Here is a 21,411-nt window from a genome sequence, read left to right as displayed (position 1 = left end):
TATGTAGTGCAACTTATATGTTAAAATAAATTTGTATGATATGTGTGTGTACACATAACTGAAATGCATTTTAAAGTATGCATCATTGTGGGGTGCCTCAGGGGTTCAGTTGGTTAAGTGACCAACTCTTGATTTTGGCTTGAGTCATGGTCTCCCAGTTCGTAACATCAAGTCCGCATTTGGCTCTGTGCTGACAGCATGGAGCCTGCTTGGGATTCTCTCTCTCCCTTGCTCTTGCCCCTCCCCCACTCACACTCTGTCCTCTCAAAATAAACAAATATAAAGAAAAATAAAGTGTGTATCATTGAGTTTCCCTCTTCTTCTCCCAGCCGTCACATACAGACACACACACACACACACACACACACACACACACACTTCCTTGTACCCAATGGCCTTCTTTTAGATCAGGAAATTAACATTTCCTTTCTGCTGTTTTAAATAGTCTAGCAGACCCATACAATTTGATTCCAACAATCATTTTTTTTTTTTTTAATTTGGAAAGGCAGATTTAGATCTCCTTCACAAAAGGATTACTATCTATATTACTACCTATATCTATATTATGATTACTATAGTAATAAAATCTTCACCTTTTCATTTAGGATTGGGAGGAGATGATTATATTAGCAATATTAACTGTCAGGAATGGGGAATGAGGGGACAATTGGCCTAGTAGCCAAGGAGATCACCAAGAAGGGAAACTTGAACATTGTATTTGAAAGACAAGACTTTAAGTGAACAATAAACTAGAGTAGTAGAAGCCAGCAGTATCAGAATCACTTTATGGAGTAGGTCAAGCCAAGCAACTAGAGAGTAGATGAAATTATGTCCAATATAAGGATTCCAGCATGGGATAGCAGGGATTGATTAGAAAGAGTAGCTTTATGGAGCATAAAATGGGAAGGGAGTTTTAAGAAACTCTACCTTAATTTACTGGTGATGGATTCCACATTTCTACTATTCTGGGTTTGGGTTATGTTTTAATCATGATACTTGGGCTTCTTCTTTGTTCCTGAGACTCTATCTTTACTATATTTCTTGGAATTTGGGGCATTGACTTGCTCTGTTACCTTTGGTATCATTCTTGATTAGCTAAACTAGTAAGCTCAGGTTCTTTAGAAAATCACACTGAACTTCTTTTGCAAAAGACAAAAGTTCTGTCCTTGAGCCTCAAACCTATGTTCCTGAATGTGTAATAAATAATAAAAAATTGATTTTAAAAAGCAAGAGAAAATTACTTCCCTGCTTGTTTATCACAGACATTTTTTGCCAGAATCTTTGCACATTACTTTACAGTTTCTGTTGTGACTCTTCACCCTTTGTTTTTCTTTCTTGGTTTTGTGGGCCATGATGGGTCTTGTTGCATTGTTAACAATTCAATAATGTCACAATGCATCCAGATACTATATATTGTGGGTTAAATTATATTCCGTCTCACATTGATTAAGTCCTAAATCCCATTATCTCAGACTGACTTTATTTGGAAAGTGGATTGTTGCAGATGCAATTAATTAAGATGAGGCCATACGGGAGTATCATGGGCCTCTAATTCAATTTAACCAGTGTTCTTATAAAAAGGGGAAATTTGGACATAGAGATATGCACACAGAGAGAATGACATGTGAAAATTGGAGCAATGCTATCATAAACCAAGCAATTACCAGAAGCTAGGGCATAGGCCCAGAAGAAATCCTTTTCTGATGCCTTCAGAAGGAACATGGCCCTGCTGGCAACCTGATCTCAGATTCCAGCTTCTAGAACTGAAAAATAAATTTCTGTTATTTAACCTCCTCAGTTTGTGGAACTTTGTTACAGCAGCACTAGCAAACTTACACGCTATCTTCAAAGTGCCTGGATTAAATTCTTCCTTGTATTATTACCTTTCTACACCCTTCTCTAGAACATTGCTGTCCAAAGAATGTTTGGTCATGATGCATGATGGAAATGTTCTGTCTTCTGTCCAAACATTAGACGTTAGCTGAATGTGACTATTAAGCACTGAAAATGTAGCTACTTCGCTTGAGGAACTAATTTTTCTTGTTTTAATTAATTTACATTGACATTTAGTAGCTACATGTGACTGGCAGCTACCATATAGAACGATGTAGCTCTGGAACTAGCCCTAGTATAGTAGGAGTGTCTACGTCTGAGTCTAGTCCTACCCTGTTTGCATTTGGCCTTCTGTGGTCTGGAATATCATAGGATAGAATAAGCCATGAATGCCAGAACTTGTCAGGCTGATAAATCTTGTTGATAAGTTTTCTCAGTGGCTGAAGTTCAACCAAATTGAAGGAAACCATCAGAAAAGAGAAGGTTGCTGGATTCTAGTCCATGTCCCATTTTCATTCACTAGTCACTTTGATTCTGTTTAGCCTGTTATGAAATATTCCCATTGTGCTAGTGGGTTTTAATATGAATCATGTTATGAATTAAGAACTAGGAAATAATTGCTGATTAATTTCAACCAAGTCACGTGACCACCCACATAGATTTTTACTAGCTTACTAACCTTATTGAACATTGACTTGGTGCCCAGAAAATGTAAGGTTATAACTCGTATTTCCAATTGTGTATTCTATGACTCAGTCAAGCCACATGAAGACATTCACTCTTCCTTTATATTCTTATATTTTTATATTTCTTGTCACTAGGAAATGAGTTGCTCTTGTTTTCCTATAGATTTTTTTGATGAAAATTTTCTCAAAGATTTTCACTGGTTGCAATATATATTTCTACTGTTTGAGGAACTTTCTCTATTAATTTTTTCATCATAAAAGCAAATATGCATGTATCTTCTTCATGAGTCTAAGAATTTGTGCAACTCTTATAATTTCAAAGAAAACCAGTGTTTTAACCATTGGGGAATTTATCAAAAAGCCTTAAGGAAAATTGTTTCTTGACACCTTGCTCTGTTTTTAAAGTTTGTAATTGTTTTACATAACCCTTTTTGTTTTTCTTTTCTTTTCACATGTGTCATAATTTTGAAAATTTTGTTCTTTGATTTGAAAGCTCCCAGAAGGTATTTGACTTCTCTGTGAGAGAATTGTTTAATACATATTTTGTTTAGAAAGTATGCCATTGAAAAAGTAATTTGATGTTTATTTTTTTACTTTATTTTTAAAAATTTTTAATGTTTATTTTTGAGAGAGAGAGGTGGAGGGAGGGGCAGAGAGAGAGAGGGAGATACAGAATCTGAAGCAGGCTCCAGGCTTTGAGCTGTCAGTGCAGAGCCTGATGTGGGGCTCCAACCTACAAACCGTGAGATCATGACCTGATCTCAAGTCAGAGACTTAACTGATTGAGCCACCCAGGCACTCCTGATATTTATTTATTTTTGAGAGAGAAGGAGAGAGAGAGAGGGAGAGAGAGAGAGAGAGAGAGAGCCGGGGAGGAGCAGAGAGAGGGAGACACAGAATCCATAGCAGGCCTCAGGCTCTGAGCTGTCAGCACAGAGCATGACCTGGGCTTGAACTCACGAACCATGAGATCATGACCTAAGCTGAGGTTGGGTGCTTAACCGACTGAATCACCTAGGTGCTCTTTTGAAAAAGTAGTTTGAAATGGATGAGCAATATCATATACTTTTGATGTTAAAAATGACATAACTAAAGTGAAAAATAATGGCAACACACAATGCTGATGAGGATGCAGAGAAACTGGATCATTTATATATTGCTGGTTGGAAAATAAAACTGCATAGCTACCTTAGAAAATAGTTTGGTAGTTCCCTTCAAAACTAAAAATTAACTTACTGTACGACCCATCAGTTGCACTCTTGGGCATTTATCCTATAGGACTGAAGACTTATTTTCACATAAGAATTGATAAATATGTATTTATAATAGCTTTATTTGTTATAGATACAAATTGGAAAGTACTTTTAAACAAACTGTGGTACATCTATACCACAGAATACGACTCAGTAATATAAAGGAACAAATTACTGATTTGTGAAATAACTTAGATGGACCTCAAGGAAATTATACGGATAGTAAAAGCCAATGTCAAGAAGATGTACTACATGATTCTATTTATGTTATGTGTATAAAATAATATAAGTATAAAGATGGAAAACAAATGGATTAGTGGTTGCCAGGGTTAGGAGTAGAAGGAGGTAATGGGTATGGCTATAAAGGATAACACCAGAGAGTCTTGTTGCAATGGTTATAGTTTAGTATGTTGATGCTTGTGTATTTATACAAGACTACACATGTAATAAAATTGTATGGGACTATACACATATATATATACACACAAGTTTATGTATAATTATTGAAATCTGAATAAGCGTTATGAATTGTAGCAATGTCAGTTTCTTAGTTCTGATTCACACTATATAAAGTAAGTGTGCATGGGAATTTGCACACATTTCTTTTCAACCTCCTTTGGATTTACAATTATTTTAAAACAAGAAGGTATGAGGGGTGCCTGGGCGGCTCAGTCAGTTAAGCGTCCAACTTTGGCTCAGGTCATGATTTTGTGGTTTGTGGGTTCGAGCCCTGCGTTGGGCTCTGGGCTGGCAGCCCAGAGTCTGGAGCCTGCTTCAGATTCTGTGTCTCTCTCTCTCTCTGCCCTCCCCTGCTCAAGTTCTGTCTCTCAAAAATAAACAAATCAATAAATAAACTGTTAAAAGAACAAACAAACAAACAGAAGAAGGTCTGAAACCATTTTCTTGTAAAAATTTCTTTTCTCTTCCATAATGCTTATGCTAATTTCCTTGTCCCCACCTAACACATATGATTTTTTTAAATATTTAGAACTTTATTGTTTTGTTTTTAACATTTAGTTCTATGATCTATGTGGACTCAGAGAGGTTTTTTCTGGCATTATTGAAGCATCATTAACAAACTCATAGGAATGGAGAATAGAATGTCTGTAGGGTAGGGAATATGGGGAGAGATTGGTAAAAGAATACAACCTTTTAGTTATAAGATGAGTAATTTCTGATGATTTAATGTATAGCATGATGACTATAGTTAATAATACTGTATTATATACTTGAAATTTACTGAGGGAGTAGATGTTAAACATTCCCATTAAAAAGAAAAGATAACAATGTAAGGTGATAGACATGTTAATTAACTTATGTATGGGAATCATTTCACAATGAATATGTATACCAAATCATCAAGTTGAACACAGTCTTCTTTTGATATGAAAAACAGATAACAAATTCTATATTATCAGGTTATTTTTATATTTAATTATTATAATAAGAACAATATATATTTTAAGAAAAATAATTTCAGGTAGTGTAGAAGAGCAGCGTAAGATTTCTACTTCCTCAGGAATTTAGTTCATTTCCCCAAGAAATCACACTATTAACAATTTTTTATTTATTATTGAGTATCTAGTTTGCATGGTTTTATAAATTTGTATAAGCCATGGTAAGCAGGGCAATTTATCTCTACTTGGAAACAGAAAATGAATAGTAAACAAATTGATAAATAAGATAATTCCAGATTATGAAAAAGATGTAAAGAAAATAGGGCAATATGAAGAGTAAAATGTTGTAGGCCAGGAAAGAAGCAGCATTAAATAGAATGGTCAAGGGAGGCCTCTTCCAGATGACATTTGGCCAGGACCCGAATGATTAAAGGAGCTAGCTAGTTGAAGATTTAAGATAAAATCTGTTTCAGCCAAAGAGAACAGGTAGTACAAAGGTTTGAGGTGGCATTCAATCTGGCATATTTCAGGGACAGGAAGAAGTTTGCATGTCTAGAATATACTGAAGGGTAGGTTTGGGACATGAGTCTCAAAAAGGAGTCAGTGACAAAACCATGTAGCTCCTTGTAGACATGATGAGCAATGTGGATTATTGTTGAAATGGAAAGCTACCAGCGAATTTCAAACAGGAAGATGACATAATATGATTTTAACTATTAAAAGATCAATTTGGTTACTGCATGATGAATGATAATAGTGGAATCAAAGAGGCAAGTTAAGAGCCCAATAATAAAAGTAATGGTAACTTGGACCAGAGAAGCAGTAGTCATAAAATTATTGTAATAGTCTAGGTAAGAAATAATGAAGACTAGGTTTAGGGCAGAACCAGTAGTGACAGAGAGGTAGACTTTAGCTGGAGAGGGATATAATAAGTAGAAACAATTGCACTTTTGACTAATTAGGTGTGGAAGTGGAGTAGGAGAATGAAGAAGTTAGGATGACTTTCTTGGGTAATTGAGTGGAAGAGATTACTAACCACTGTAAAAAAAAATAAGAAGAAGAGCATGTTGGTATCTGAGAGGGCTGATGAACAGGTTCCACTTTGGATATATTGAGTTGAAGGTAACTTAGGACAAGCAGATGAAGTTGTATGGTAGGCAGTTGCATCTGAAGCTCAGGAAAGATTGGAAACACCAATTTTAAAAATATTAGCATATTAATGTAAAAGTATAACTATGGGTCTAAGAAAAGGTCAGCAGGCCTTAATACTGTGTCATGTATATATTGGAGATGAATCATGATAGTTAAGTGATACTTAAATTTCACTACAACTATTGGTGATATATACACACTTACATGTACATTGTGTTCTCATTCAGGTCTTTTAAAATTGCCATGAACATGAGACTAGCAACCATTTGTGATCAAAATGCCAATAAAATTCTGACTTTCTTATGAAAGTAATGAGGACAAAGAGAAAATATGATATTTTCCTCAAGAAAAACTATGCTACATGGACAATTGGAACATTGTATGTAGACTAATTGATAACATCTTTAGGTTATTGGGAAAGGAATGAATTCTAAAGAAAGTCTTATTCTAGAAATATATGTTGATTATTATTGGAAGACAAGGAAAATTAGGCCCAGAGATCAATGGGTTGAACCAAAATTACATAATAAGTAAATGATACTGTGAAGAGTAAGATCCAAATCTCCTGATTCCTTACTTATAGCTTTTTCAAATAATAAGTAAATCGGGGCACCTGGGTATCTCAGTCCATTGAGTGTCCAACTTCAGCTCAGGTCATGATCTCATGGTTCCTGGATTTCAGCCCTGTGTTAAACTCTGTGCTGCCTGCTCAGAACCTGGAGCCTGCTTCGATTCTGTGTGTCTTTCTCTCACTGCCCTTCAGAACTCATGCTCTGTATTTCTCTCTCAGAATAAATAATAAAAACACTTTAAAAATTTATATATAACTATAACTGCTGGATAAAAAAAGGATGGAAAATCTAGCTTAGAATTTCAGGCTAAAATAATTAGATTTCTCCTAGTTTGGGACAACCTAAACTAAGAGGAAATGGCCAAGATTATGAAATAATATTGGGTTTGATAGGATAGAATCAGATACTGTACTGTGGGACATAAACTACTATACAAGGGAATGTTGTGAACAAAAGAAGGTATAACTAGTCAAATTTCCTTTACTGCTGTTCTTATATCCCTGTTTTCTACTGCAACGTCTTATCCTCCTGGTTCCTGATACTCAACCTCTGTCATGCAACATGAATCTTGGCATTTCCCAGATCATTTCCTGTTCTGGGCTTTACTATTGACCTAAGACTTTAGTCTCAGAATAGGGACTAAAGATCTTGCTGGCTTGTCTGGATTAACTCTTCAGAATCTCTGGATTCTTCATTATCCCTGAATTCTGTCTTCAATGAGAAAGGTCAAATATTTAGTTTCAAAATTCTAAGATACAGAACTAAAGAGTACTCCGTGAAACCCAGAAAAGATCAATTAGGTCAATTTAAAGATCTTGCATTAGCAAATTTTATTTGTATACAGTCATAATATAGACAGCAATTTTTGTACATTACCTTTGAGACATAAGTGACTTTATGTAGCTCTACCTAAATAGCTCTGCATAAACAATCACAAGGAATAAAAGTAAAAGAAAAAAGTTCAGATGAGTAATTCTAGAAGAATTGCTATGTGCTAGTCACCATGAAAATCACTTTCATATACATCATCTAATTTAGTGTCAGCAAATATATAAAAACATTACTATTCTTACTTTATTATTGAAGAAACCGAGGATCAAAAGTTAAGTGATTATCTGAGGTCTACAGCAAGTAATTCCTAAATGATGCAGGAAACAGAAGATCTGGAAAGATCCAGCACAGAGTGGAGTTGGATGAATGATGTAAAGAAGAGAAGGCCAACAAATAACCTAAATATAACAGTATGAGGAGATACAGACACTAGTGCTCAGATGTTCTCCATCTTTGTTGATGTCAGAAAAGGGAAATTAACTAAGCTTTAACTTATGATACTGGTGTCCAACAGAAGGCTGGATTTGCTAGCAGATAGGCCTGTCTGCAAGATGCTAGAATAAGTAATTAAGAGGTGTTGTGAGCTCTTTACATTCTCACAAAGGAGTTTAAATAATTTTAAAAACTGTTTTCTTTATTTATGAGAGTGAGAGAGAGAGAGAACACGAGTGGAAGGAGGGGCTCATTTGAGGTGGGGGCAGAGTATCCAAAGCTGGCTCTGCACTGACATCAGTGAGCTTGACTGGCAGCTTGAACTCACAAACCATGAGATCATGATCTGAGCTGAAGTCAGATGCTCAACCGGCTGGGTCATCTAGGTGCCCCATCAAAGGAGTTACTTTAGATGTTCATCTTTTTTCAGAACAAGAGAAAATATTTTATGCATGTGATTATATGAAATATATGGATATTCATTCAGCAAATACTAATTATTTTTAAAAAATGATATGGCTAGCTGCTATGCTCAGTAGGTCTGGAGATAGTCTGTTGAACATGACAGTTTGGGCCACAGTCCTCCCATCAGACAATTCAATAAGTAGTAATAATAAAGGATGCAGGGAAACAAGTGGGGAGCCAAGGGAGTATCTGATCTAGTCTACCTTTAATCAGGGTATGCTTCCAAAAGAAAATTCTGTCTAAACTGAGACCTGAAGGATGAATATTATCTAGGAAGAGAAGAGCAGAAGTATTTCAGAATTAAAACCAAGTGCAACGTGGGAAATGTGTGGCTTCTGACAAACCATTCCAGGGGTGGAATTTCATAAATCAATTGCTTAGGTCTCTCATGTTGTCATAATGTTCCTGAAATCACCACTTTATTTCTGGTTTTTAGGTAAGCTACTGACCCACTCTAGGTTTCCCATGTAATGAGTGAGAATCCAGGGAATGTCCCTCCAGTGTGCAATGTGGAGCTGACATAAACCCACGGGAGCAAGTGATGAAATGGGCAACATGGGGTGTGGACTCAGATGGCCTGGGAACAAGGACTGGCTATGCCAGATACTAACTTGATGATTTGAGGGGAAAAAAATCCCTAAAACTCAACAGGCAAGGAACATGAAGATGAGCAGAGATGGAATCTATTCTCTGGCAACAAAAATGAGGAATTCTAGTCCAGCTAAGAGGAAAATTTATTCCTCTAAAAAGTGTTCAAACCTTATTGGCATCCCATTCCCCTGGCTTGTGAAAACAGACTGCTGTGCCCCATCCCCAGAGGTGCCAATTCAAGATGTCTAGGGTGTTCATTCTGGAGCATTACCATTTCTACCAAATTCCCTGGTGCACTGATGCTGCTGGTGCAGGGATTACACCTTACGAACTGCCATTGTAGAAAATGTTGCCCATTAACCAATTTTCAGCCTCTTGCTTACTAGACTAGTGAATCCAACTATTTCTTCAGTTCCCATTAACTCTTCTTCTCAGATAACTTCAATTACCAACAAAAAATGTTGCAGTATGAAGACACAAGCAAGCAGATTTTTAACGATTTTTAAATACCAATCTCTATTCTAAGAGGCCATTTTGGCTGAGCCCTTTCATTTGGTCATTTTTAAAGTAAACGAAGTAATTGAATGTGTCATCAGAAGCTCCAAAGGAGTTAAAACCACTACTAAGTACAAGTGTTTATTTTCATTAAGAGCAAGAAAGTCCCTTAGGATTATTTTCTTGAGAATTTAAATGTCAACATTTAAATGCAGCAGTATTTGAAAGGTTATTTTATCCCCACTTCGGCTGCTTTTTAATGTCATCTAACAATTTCCACTTTCCACGAGTTAAGAATTCACAAGCTTTCTTCACTCAATTGCTTTTTGTTTCGTGCACTTGTTTTTTCTTCTATCCTGGAAGAATGACTCCCCAAAAGAGTTACTTTTCAGATTATACCATTAAAAAGTCCTGGCATAAAAAATCAAAACCCTAGGCATAAATAATCAATAGCTAATTCTCCATTTGAAACAAATATATTCTCAACATCAGTGCAATCTATGTTTATGCAATGTAGCATAGGATAACATCAATGAATTTAGGAAAGGATTGGGTTTGAGACCACAGTATCTTAATCCCTGCCTCTCCTAGTAGCTTCAAGTTAACCTGCATCCTCTTAAAATTTGGAAGAAGTGACTGATGACTGCACGTCAGAGAGAGGGCCAGTTGAGAGATATAGACATAGCTTGACATGGACTATGTAGAAAAATGATATCTAATTGAACTCAGGAAGCCTTGAAGCCTTTTTACAGGCTATGTACGCAGAGTTGGAACTCTGACTCAGGACCTCAGGCTTCTAACCATACTGCTTTCTGAGTTTCTCAAGTGTCTCTCAATACTTCTTTCAATGTCTTTTGTTCTGCCTAACACCATATTCCAGGGCTCTCCTCATTTTCCTGCCTTGCCCCACCTAATAATGTGATTACCTTTAATAACTGCTTGAAAACTTCAAAAGTGTCCAATGCTTTTTATAGGCAACTCACAAAATTTAATAGCTTTCAAGACCTAGTAAAATTAATCTTTATTGGTCTATAAGCCTAACATGGATCTCCCTAAGTAGAATTTTCCTAAACTGTGCCTGTCAACTAATCAGTCTCTTGCTTCAGATCATATCTGACTTGAATCTGAAACTATCTACTTTCCCATTCTTCCATTCTCAGTGCCCAGCAGCCACCAGGGTTTCTAGACTTCTCTGCTCTTGTCCCTCCAGGAGATAAGAGTGTATGCTTCAATAGCAAACTTTAAGTGCTGTTCAAAGTGACTAGAGTCCTGAGAAGCTCTTCATCATGGACAAGGGGGAAGATGGAGGAAACAGTCCAAGGATTAAAGAAGACCTCAACCTAGAGCAGAAGGACAAGTTAATATTATAGGAGAGTAGCGACTATTTTCAATATGACTCAGTTAACCACTGAAGAGAGAAGCAAGTGTGGAAAGAAGCATAGCAATTCATTATTGTCTATTTAATTTGAGGACTCTAACAACTTCCATAGTCGTGGTGGATCACATCCCCTTTTAACAGAAATTTTTCCACTACCTAGCTTCTTTTTCCCTATATTCACCTTCAGGTACACAACATGGAGACATTCTTCCGATGGAATTAAGTACTGTATTTATTGGTCGCTTAAGTCCACCATATGCACTCACAAAGAGTGGTATTCTAATCAATAAATATATTTTTTAGTGTAGTTGACACACAATGTTACATCAGTTTCAAGTGTATAGCGTTAGTGATTCAACAAGTCTATGCTGCATGTTGTGCTCACCACCAGTGTAGTTACCATGTGTCTCAATACATCACTATTACAATATCATTGACTACATCTCTTATGCTGCCTTTTATTCCTGTGACTTATTTATTCCATAACTGGAAGCCTGTATCTCCCACTCGCCTTCACCCATTTTGCCCATTCCACCACCTCTAATTAATAAATCTTGATAATGTAATTTATATTCATATAATTAGATTATCTTAGTAGCCTTGGGTACCTTTCAAGTTTATTTATTTATCTTTTAGTAGTATGTACACCCAATGTGGGGTTTGATCTCACAACCCCAAGATCAAGAGTCGTATGCTCTTCTGACTGAGTCAGAGAGGTGCTCCCACCTTGTCTTAATAACAACTTAAAATTAGTAGTGAATCAGTAACAAATATAAACTTCTGGCCTTACTTATGGGAAAACTTGATATATGTATAACAATGAACAATTTACAAACTTTACTTGCATATGCTACCCTAATTGATGTTCATCATGATCTAATATATGAGAAGAGATTATTATTTCTGTTTTAAAGATAAGAAAGTTTTAATGAGTTACCCAAGCTCACATATCTAGTTCATGACAGGTAAAGATGAAAAAACATGTGTCTTTTTTTGAGGTTTTACGCTTACACTATGTATAAAAATATTAGAAGCATGAGGATAAAATAGCTATACTCTCTTGGTTTCCATAACAATACAATATCTTATTTTTTCTTCTTTATAATTTGATATTATCAGCTTTGTACCTTTGCCACTTCATCAATTACTAAATATTGGAATTCCTCAGAGTTCAGGCTTACCCCATTTTCCCACCTCCCCTCACACTGTGTAAATTACTTCATCCATTCATGTGGATTTAAATTCTCTTTGCCAACAATCCATGAATATTTTATTCCTACAATATTATTCTGAGTCAAGATGCAGTTGCCATTCTTATATCTTTACATGGCAGTGCAAGTTTAATGGGTCAAACATTGATTTCTAAGCTCTTATTTTCTACCCACTTTCCACCTCTTCACAGAAACTTGTTTCACAGCCAGGACACCATATAACCAGATGCTCATGTCTCAAACCAGGACACTTTCTGTGACACCTTCACCTTTTTCACTTCGTACATTCTCTCAATAAGTAAGTCCTCTTGATACATCACCCAAACAGGTCTCAATTCTGTCTACTTCCCAACATTCTCACCATTAAATCAATAGCTGAGGGCTGATGGGGGTGGGGGAGAGGGAAGGAGGGTGATGAGTATGGAGGAGGGACACTTGTGGGGATGAGCACTGGGTGTTATATGGAAACCAACTTGACAATAAACTAGTGAAAGAAAAAAACAAAAAAATAAAAATAATTTTAAAAGCCTGTTGGAAGTAAAAATGGATTTAGTAAAGTTTCAAAACAAAAAATCAGTATCCAAAATTATGTTGTTTCTAACAAACTAATAATGAATAATTAGGAAGAGAAATTAAGAAAAAAATCCCTTCCCCCCAAAAAAACCAAACAACAACAACAACAAAATATAGTAGCAGCTCTTTTCAACTTGCTCCCTTGAGTATAATTTAAAAAATGTAAGAGAATGGTCTTTTAAACATGGAAATTAGAACATCCCACTTATATTCTGCTCATGATCTTTCTATGGCTTCCTTTTAGCTTCTGGAAGACAAACTATTGACATACTTATAAGATCCTTCTCCTACTAGCTATCATCCAAGCCTTATGTCATGGCTCTTCCCTCCCTCCTTCACTATACTGCACACTGGCCTTTCCTCAGTAGCTCTGGTGTGTCAGTCTCTTTAATGCCTCAGAGTCTTTCTGCATGCTCCCTTCCTATGTGGTCATGTCACTCACGTCTTATTATGCTTCAGTTTGTAGGTTAAGTGTCTTTTATGCAGAATGGGCTGACTCTCCTGATTTAAATTAAGTCCTTCTTTTATAGACCTTCAAGCATCTTATTCTTTTCTCTGCTGGTACTTACCACAGTTTTAAATTATTTAATTCTTAATGTAATTATCTGTTTAATTTTTTTAAATTTCTTAGTAGACTATAACATTCATGAAAGCAGGGTACAAATCTAATTTGCTCTCCTCTATATAGTAACCTCGCATAGTCCCTGATGTAATATGCGTTGATATTATTTATAATTGGATGAATAAGTGAGCAACGTTTTATAACTTATTGCACATGGAGGTGGAAGTCAAAACCCTTAGTATCTACTTCTTATTCTGAAGCCAACACGCCCTATGCTCTATCTCCCTTTGGGCCTGTGGTTTCCTCATGTGCATAAAGGAGAGGTGAGAGTCCTTGTTTTCTAAATTTCATTTCTTCTTTAAACTTCCCTAGATCTGTTGCACAGGTAAAAATATATTAGGCAATGATGGTTAAGACCTCAGAACACATTGAATAAGTCTCTAAGAGAAGGGGAAATGTATTTATTTGTACATCATGACATTTATGCCAGTTGTATTGCTATTTCTGTATATTTGGAAGCAAATTTAGGACTGTATCTTCTGACTCTGCCTTGTTCTTTCGCAAGAAATTTTAATAAGATAAAGTTCACATTTATTAATCACAAACTGGATTTGTGTGTGTGAGAGAGAAGAGGGTATGAGGGTGTGATCTCATCTAGGTTTCCACTTTGAAGGGCACCTTGGCCCAATAGGAAAAATTTCATTCACGGATGGAAACTCATCATCAATCTAGTCCTTGTCTTCCATTCTTTGTATGTAAAGTCATAGACCGTCAAGTTAATTGAGATCATAAAAATTATAAAATAATCCAAATGCTTGTTTTGTAAGCCATTAGTGATCCCAGGAAGGAGGAATCTGTCATGTTGCTTTTTATTAGACTCTGTCTGGAAGACAATACAATGAAACAGACATCCTCATCTTTATAAGTACATCTTCAAACAAGTCAACACCACTTAGAAGACAAAACACTCTTTCCAAATTACCAGTGTTTATCTTCTACTGTCTTTCCATTCCTACATATGGTATCTTCTATCCAACTCAAGTCTTTTCTTTTTTTATTATTATTATAGATCACAGATGTTGGGCTAGTAGGTTTATAAACTAGTCCTTACTTCTGGCTTTAAAATTAGTTCCACATTTATAGGACATTTTTGGAATTGTGTAGGAACTCAAATATTTATGATTGTTGCTAATCGCAGAATTAAGGCTAATCTCGCCTTCCCCTTAGAGCATGAGGAGGCATTTTTTCATTAGATCCTGGAAACTAACTGGCTCTACTGCCCAAGAGGCTTGGGTTCATTTATCCTAGAATTATCTGTTGGTTGAGAAAACCAATATAGACATCGAGAAAGGAAGTCTTCCCACAGAAAGAAAGAATAATGAGCAATGAATTGCATGCCTCTGGCTCTGCAACTTATCTCCAAGAGTTCAAGTTAGATACATGATATTTTTCTTCTTCCCATTGTGCTTAGGATCTGGGTGAGGGAGTGAGTACCTTTCACCTATGTTGGAATAGTTTCAGAATAAGACATGAATAGTTAGCTTTATAGACTGTCTATGACTTCCATTTATTTTATTGTTTTGCTACATTTCCTTTATGAAGTTTTTTTAAGCATCAAGCTGTAGGATAAAAAACATATATTTTGAAGCTAAGTAGAACATGTACTAATACTGATACTCCCACTCTCCGCTCTAAGCCTTAATGTTTTCATTCATGTATTGACAGTGCTGCATACCTTATCAGGATGTTGTATGATTAAAAGAATGATGTTCTAAATGCCATGCCTTAGAGTATAATAAATGTTTGATAAATAGCATTGCTCTCAACATAGCTATTATTATATATGGCTTTAATAATGGTTCAATAATCATGGTTCAATAATGTGTATGTAGAGTGAGGAGAAATGAGAAGTGTTTCAACAATTATTGGGTTATTCTTTGTTGAGAACTTAAGCACTTTCACATCTGCTATGTCATCTCTTTCAACTACCTTCCTCATGTACTTAGAATAAGTGATATGCCTGCAGACACACAACTAGTAAAGTAGTAGAGCCAGGAATTAACCAAAACTTCTCAGGTCCGGAGACTGAATGTGAATGAATGCCATTCAGTGCTCCATGGCATGCTTTCATACAATTCACAGTGCCAAATCAGAGCCAAGAGTTCTCTGATAAAGTCTGCACAGATGGTAAATAATTGACATAAACCTAATTTAAAAATTTTGTAATAAATACATATATTCCTGCAGATAAAAAGAAATTAAAAAGAAATAGATAATACATAAATTTCACACTTATTTTTCAAGTAAATTAAAAATTTGATATGTGCTAAGGGGCAGTTTGGAATAATAATACTTGTCAGTATAGATTCTAAAGCCCAACTGCTGAGTGAATGTGCTGACTGACACCGGTGTGTCAGTCTCTGTGTTTCAGTTTCCTCACCTATAAAGTGGAGATAATAATAGCGCCTACCTTACAGGTAGTTTGGAGAATTAAATGAATTATGCTGTCCTTGGATATTATTTAAGCAAGTTCTGGCCCCCTGTAAGACCTCAATAAATGCTAACTGTAGTTGTAATGGGAATATTAGCAAAATGTTTTGGATACACAAAAAGAGAATATTTTTTTCTTTTTAGAAAGGTCAAAAAGGGTTTTTCTCCTCCTGGATGCTCTTCTTTCACCTTTTCCCTGCCTGTCCACTCACATTTGTCCCTCAAAACCCACTCAGATGTCATCTTTTTCTGCAAAGCCTTCTGATGTCCTTGTCTCTCTTCTTTATTGGAAGGAATCACTCTATTCTTTATGCTACTTTTGGACTCTGTTTCTCACCACCATCCATTGAATTGTTTTTATTTGCTTTATCTTTCATTCTCAGCTTTGGTGAAAATGCTACTTTGCACTGAATAGTGAAGAGTATCCTTTGAACATGCTGGGAACTTAGAGTATAATAAAGAAAAAATACAAACAGAGGAAAAGTTGGAAAAAATTACCTGGGGCCTTGCCCTATGGACTATTGAAGCATATTTGACAATAAGCAATCAAACTAGAATGATGTCACAGTAGACAGACAGATGAATCAAAAAAGAAAGAATATGCGAAGAAAGAAATAAGTGAAGTTAAGAAAACTGGATAACCATTCTGAAAAAAATTGAGAATCTCACATTGCAACTTAAGTAAAATAAACCTCATTATGAGCTGAAGAGTGCATTGTTTTTATCAAAAAATAAAATGGAAGTAAATATATTATTAGGAGCTTGGGGAAAATTTTTATAGGTTTACAACAAAGGCAGAAACTGTAATTTAAATTGCGATTGATGGAATAATAGGTATCATTTCCATATAGCAGAAATACTGTAAGAAAAGATGAAAAAGCTATCTTAAAGATGTGAGCTAGAAAAATATTTTCAACGTACAATAAAATGAGCATTAATAACGTTGACCTACAATAAACTCTTTAAAATAAATAAGAAAAAGACAAACTCATATACAAAATCAATAAATAACATAATTAGTTTTTAAAGAATAAATATTAATCACTAAGAAAGATATTTAATCAAATGGGTAAGCAAATCTATAAAATTTATCCATGTTGAGACGTCAATTTAAAAAACATTAATTATCTTGTTGTTTTTTTTAATATTATTATTTATTTCTAGAAGAGAGAGAGAGAGCGTGAGCAGGGGAGGGTCAGAGAGGAGGGAGATACAGACTCTGAAATAGNATGTTTTGGATACACAAAAAGAGAATATTTTTTTCTTTTTAGAAAGGTCAAAAAGGGTTTTTCTCCTCCTGGATGCTCTTCTTTCACCTTTTCCCTGCCTGTCCACTCACATTTGTCCCTCAAAACCCACTCAGATGTCATCTTTTTCTGCAAAGCCTTCTGATGTCCTTGTCTCTCTTCTTTATTGGAAGGAATCACTCTATTCTTTATGCTACTTTTGGACTCTGTTTCTCACCACCATCCATTGAATTGTTTTTATTTGCTTTATCTTTCATTCTCAGCTTTGGTGAAAATGCTACTTTGCACTGAATAGTGAAGAGTATCCTTTGAACATGCTGGGAACTTAGAGTATAATAAAGAAAAAATACAAACAGAGGAAAAGTTGGAAAAAATTACCTGGGGCCTTGCCCTATGGACTATTGAAGCATATTTGACAATAAGCAATCAAACTAGAATGATGTCACAGTAGACAGACAGATGAATCAAAAAAGAAAGAATATGCGAAGAAAGAAATAAGTGAAGTTAAGAAAACTGGATAACCATTCTGAAAAAAATTGAGAATCTCACATTGCAACTTAAGTAAAATAAACCTCATTATGAGCTGAAGAGTGCATTGTTTTTATCAAAAAATAAAATGGAAGTAAATATATTATTAGGAGCTTGGGGAAAATTTTTATAGGTTTACAACAAAGGCAGAAACTGTAATTTAAATTGCGATTGATCAATTAAATTGATAGGTATCATTTCCATATAGCAGAAATACTGTAAGAAAAGATGAAAAAGCTATCTTAAAGATGTGAGCTAGAAAAATATTTTCAACGTACAATAAAATGAGCATTAATAACGTTGACCTACAATAAACTCTTTAAAATAAATAAGAAAAAGACAAACTCATATACAAAATCAATAAATAACATAATTAGTTTTTAAAGAATAAATATTAATCACTAAGAAAGATATTTAATCAAATGGGTAAGCAAATCTATAAAATTTATCCATGTTGAGACGTCAATTTAAAAAACATTAATTATCTTGTTGTTTTTTTTAATATTATTATTTATTTCTAGAAGAGAGAGAGAGAGCGTGAGCAGGGGAGGGTCAGAGAGGAGGGAGATACAGACTCTGAAATAGGCTCCAGGCTCTGAGCTGGCAGTCAGCACAGAGCCCGATGCGAAGCTCGAACCTACGAACCGCGAGATCATGACCTAAGCAAAAGTCGGACGCTTAACCGACTAAGCCACCCAGGCGCCCCTATCTTGTTTGTTTTTTTTAAAGAAGAGTAACTTCTTTAAAGGGCGCCTGGGTGGCTCAGTCGGTTAAGTGTCAAACTTTGGCTCAGGTCATGATCTTGTGGTTCGTGGGTTCGAGTCCCACGTCGGGCTCTGTGCTGACAGCTAGCTCAGAGCCTGGAGCCTGTTTCAGATTCTGTGTCTCCCTCTCTCTCTGACTCACCTCTGCTTACACACACACACACACACACACACACACACACACACTCTGTCTCTCTCTCTCAGAAATAAATAAAACATTTAAAAAAAAAAGAGTAATTTCATCTTTGGCATGGCTATTGCCAAATGTATCTTCCATAAATTGTGAATGGATACACCTTTTTGGATAGTAATTTGATAATAGTTTATCTAAGAAAAATTTACAAAAATGTTCATTACGCTTGAGGCATCACTTCCACTTCTAGAACTTATACTAAAGAAATGATTAAATTTGGGTGAAAATATGAATATACAAGGACTATAGCACAGCATTCTATATATGATGTCATTCATAAGCAACTTTAGAATAAATGTGAGAGTACCCATATATTTGTTGGTTATCAGCCGTAAAAGCCATTAAGGTCTGTATTTATTGATGTGTAGGTGAACACAAAGTATTGTAAATTATAAAAGCTGCTATAAAAATATCTCATTTATTATGATAAAATGTTAGTAAGAAATTTATATATATGTTGGGTAGAAGAAGGGAGTTTGAAAAAGTACATAAAGATTATGTCTACAGTGGTACTGTAAGTGATTTTTATCTTTTCTTTATGTGTATATAAGACTGTGTTGTCTAGAATAAATTTGCAGTGCATTTATAATTGGAACATGTCATTATTATGAAAAAAGGACAATATTGTCCAATAATCAAAAGGATTTACACACACACACACACACACACACACACTTCTGTAGTTTCCAATGGCATTAACTAAATACTTGGAAATGGTCATTTAAAGGCCATTGTAATTAGAAACACAGCTGCCCAGGCTTGCACAAAAATAATTCTAGACTCCAGATTATGTTTTCCTATTTTTCCTTCTCTTCTTAATTTTTCAGAATCTAAAAAAAACAAAACACCATGAATTATTAGTTCATGAAAAAATTACCAGGGGGAATAGACCATTTTTTAAATCTTCAGTTTTTATAAATTACTTTGTGTTAGGACCTCAATGTTCAAAACATCCATGATTTACAGCTTAGGATGCCAGATCTATTTCCCATAGAGTGCCAGATACATTTTCCAGATGTGTTGTTTATGAGGCTAGATTATTTATCACAGGTGTCAGGATTTTTTTCCTCTTTAAAATTCTCTAATTAGCCCAAGAGGAAAGAGGAAAAGTGTTTAATTCATTAGAAAAACAGGATATAGAAGCAACAGGAGCTGTTCAGTTTCAGGATAGATTTTCTAGAAGTTGCCAGTAGTTGACACCTAACATTAACACGTATCATATAAACAAATAATAGTACAGATCTAGCTGCTATTGAGACATCATTACCTTTCTTTACACTGTTCATCAAGAACTAACTGTCCTTTTAATACTTTCATCATGTGTCTTAGTGTATTTTTTTGCTGAAAGACAACTTTTTGTTCCTTACTAGGAATTTTCCTTTGGATACTGATGTTGATTTTGTTACTGTGGCTAATAATAATGACAACCACCATTGTTAAAACAACTGCTAGATTTATTAAATATTTATTTTAGGAGCATGGCAACTCTATCATAATTATTTCCATTTTAAAGATAAGGATACTTACTGATAAAAAGGTAATAATTGGTGGAAATAGAAATCAAATCCAAGTGTGTCTAATCCTGATTGGACCCTGGTGTGATCCTGTTGTCTTTGTTAATGCGTTCCGGAATGGAGAAAATATATTTATTTTAAGCAAAAATATAATGTAAATGTAAAATACCTTTTTGTACCGTCCGGTATATCTTTGGTTTTACAGTCCCATTTTCTTCCATGTGTTTTTCAAGGTGTCTCATGAATCCTTATACACCTACACATACCAGGAGTAGAGAAAAATGACATAAACAGTGACAGGCATATTTAATACAGAAAACACCAACCTTGAAATTAAATGTTGCCCTGATACTGTAGAGCTTCTGCTACAAGCTTCGTACTTTATACTTTGGGTCATTCCTCAGGGCCCTTTTGAAGACTATTTGACGTACCATTTTCAAACACGCTTGATTTTTACCTCTGCACCACAGTATATTCGAAGTTAACTACACACACACACACACACACACACTCACAAGTATTCAATGTACATACACAAGTTTTTGTTTAATTGAACATATATTGTATACTTGAACATGAATTGGTTAACTTTCTTTTCTGCATATACATAATATATGTTTCAACCTTCAGCAAGAGATTTTTATTTGAACTCTTTGGAGGGGTTGCAGAGCCCCGAAAAGCCCCAGATACTTATGCAGAATTTTGTGTTATAAGTAGGTATGTGAGGTTCTTTTCTTTGCCATGTTATTTCTAATACTCTTTGCCAGTGTTAGCTTTATTAACATCGTTTGTGTTCCCCCTTCCTCAGGTTATAGCCCCACATAATTCAGTAGTAAGAGAAAATACTCCCTTGACCATTGTTTGCTCCTTTTTCTTAATACAGAAATTATGTTACGCTGTCTTCTTTTTCTCGTCTCTGCCCTTCTTTCTCCACTCCTTTCCTTTAACAGGTAACAGTGAATTTATATCTGTAAAAGGTAAGAAATAAGATCCTATGCATTCTGGAACTGTATTATTGTCAGAATATAATGTCAAAATATGTACTTGATTTAAAAATTGCATTGAAATAATTACCTTTTCCTTTCACATGCCAAAGTGCTGTCTGTGTACTGGGGACTGTGGCCTACAGACCTCCGGCTGGCCTCCGTGTTCACACCCTGTGTCGCTGAGATCAAGGACTTGCTTCTAACAAATAAAATGTGCAAAAGGCAGTGAAATGGGATGGGAGGATGTCTTTCCTGGGA

This window comes from Crocuta crocuta, unplaced genomic scaffold (genome assembly GCF_008692635.1).
Source record: "Crocuta crocuta isolate KB4526 unplaced genomic scaffold, BGI_CrCroc_1.0 scaffold884, whole genome shotgun sequence".
NCBI lineage: Eukaryota > Metazoa > Chordata > Mammalia > Carnivora > Hyaenidae > Crocuta > Crocuta crocuta.
The sequence above is the reverse complement of the archived record's forward strand: the minus strand, read 5'-3'. Positions refer to the sequence as shown.